We start from the raw sequence: 2,601 nt of genomic DNA, 5'->3' as shown, positions 1-2,601 counted from the left end.
GTTTCCCATTTTTATTTTTTATTTCACAATAAGAAAATCATTAGAACTGATCTAAAAACAATCTGTAAGTATATAATGTATCCCTTTTAGACTCAAAAAATCTTCAATGGATTATTATTTCTTCTAGGTTAAAATAAAATAAAAACTTCTAAATTTGGTACTTACATAGGCTCACTACAGTTCACCATGATAGGTTATTTTACATTTTTCCTTCTTTATTTCTTCTCCAATCTAGCCAAACTGGTCCATTGTTGTTCCTGAGTTCATTCTTTCATCTTCTGCTTCAAGAGATGGGTTCTCATTCATGAAATGCAATACCTCCTCATTTTAATTTTTTCAATTCCTAGCTTCCTTCAAGGTTTACTTTATATGCTAATTTCTAGTTGTCATCATCTAATTGCTAGCAATCTTTCCTTCCTTAAATTGGTTCTATTTACCTTTCTTTTTAGATGGTATATATCAGCAGAATACAACCACTTTTCAAGATAGGGATGGTTTTTTGCCATTTTTCTTATATTCCAAGTGCCTAGTTTCATCATTTCATATGTAGTTTTGCTTTGTTGCAATATGTTGCATGGCATATTGATACCTTATTGCTTACTATTCCAACAAAAACAATACTATATTCTTATATCTTTTTAAGATTTGCAGAGTGCTACACTCCAAATGTCTCATTTTATCTTCATATCAACTCAGTATTGAAAGCATAGGAAGGGAGAGAGATACAGAGAAAGACAGAAACACAGAGAGAGACAGACAGACACAGACACTGACACAGAAATGGAGACAGAAAGAAAGAGAGGTAGAGAGACAGAGGCAGCCATAGATAGATTTTTGAAAGTCCCAGACAGTTCTTCCCTAACTATATTGGCATAGTGAATCTATAGTCAGGAAATCCCCTCTATTTATGTACTATTTCACCTACTATGCAATTTACAAGCCTTTGAAAACTCTCTGAAGTTAGTAGATTAAGTTCTTTGCTATGTGTTAACACAACAGTTTTAGGAAAGAAGCAAGATTTGAATATAGGTCTTCCTGACTCTAAGGATGACTATTGACTGCCATTTTGCCTCAGGAAACTGATATACAAAGATATTAAACTCACCAGTTCCCTGGAACATATCTGACTAGCAAGTGTCAGAGGCAGGAATCAAATTAGAATTTTTAAAATTAATTTTAATTAAAAGTTTTTAAAATTTTGTATTTGATTAATTAAAATCTAGTATTCTTTTTATTGTACTATACTGTCTCTAGGACAGTTAGATAGGTGGTGGGATAGAATGTTGGACCTGGAGTCAGGAAGACTCATCTTCTTGAGTACAAATCCACCTTGGACACTTACAACTCTGAGACCCTGGGCAATTTGCTTAACCTGATTTGCCTGAGATTCCTCTGTAAAATATAAATCTGAAACATGAGTTGGAAAAGGAAATGGCTAACCACACTAGTATCTCTACCAAGAAATCCCTAAATGAGATCACAAAGTGTTAGATATGACTGAAAAAAGCCGAACAAAAACAATACTGTTTGTATTGTTATAGTTCAACAAATGTCTGCTGTCTGTGACTTCACAATTTGTACTGATCACAATCACTACACAAATATTTAAGAATAGGTTTTAATCATGTTATTGTGTGCTGGAGTCTTTATGATCATTTTTTTACAATTCTATGCTTGACTACAAATAGAGAGTACAAGTATTAAAGGTACATATTATGAGACAATTGTGAGATTCAGTAGAAGGAATCTTGGGCCTGGCAACTGGAAGCTTGAATTCAAATCCAGACTTAGACACTTACTGGCTGTGTGTCGCTGGACAAGTCGCTTAACATCTGTTCACATATACCATATCATTGCCCTTAGAACAAATAAAAGTAATTACTTTGGGGGAGGGGAAAGAGGGAAATGGCTAGGATGTAAGTTTTCCAAATGACTTCATGTCTTCTTATTTCCAAGTCCCTCCTGCATTGTGACATTTAAAACTATGTGCATTGTTCACTCATGAATTGCCTGACACACCTTTAGAAGTATAATGGCAAAGTACAAAGAGCAGTAATCTTAGAGTCATGAGAACTGGATTTGACTTCCAACACTAGCGGTACAACTTGGTCAGGTCACTGTGCTTATTTTTGGAACATATTTTTTTAATTTATGAAATCATTATAATAATACACCAAGTATCTCATGGTTGTTGTCTTAAAGGGGATTTGTAAATCTTAAACTGTAATATAAATGATAGTATTACCTATGATAATTAGATTGAATTTATCTGTTAGGTTAAGAAATACAAAGATTTATTACATTATTTGAGCTAAACATAGTAATTACACATCAAACCCCAAAAAGAAAGGATTATGCAATGATCAGATCCTATCATTCATATAGGATTTTATGTCAATTTGGAAAGCAGTTGGTATTTGTTTTGGAGTTACTTTTGTTGTTGCTGTTTGTTTGCCTTTTTTTGTTTTTTTTCAAGGCAATGGGTTAAGTGACATGCCCAAGGTCACACACTGGGGCAATTATTAAGTATCTGAGGTCAAATTTGAACTCAGATCCTCCTAACCCCAGGGACAATGCTCTATTCACTGCAACATCTAGCTT

The sequence above is a fragment of the Macrotis lagotis genome, chromosome 1 (genome assembly GCF_037893015.1).
Source record: "Macrotis lagotis isolate mMagLag1 chromosome 1, bilby.v1.9.chrom.fasta, whole genome shotgun sequence".
NCBI classification, from domain to species: Eukaryota; Metazoa; Chordata; class Mammalia; order Peramelemorphia; family Peramelidae; genus Macrotis; species Macrotis lagotis.
This window is presented reverse-complemented; position numbering follows the sequence as displayed.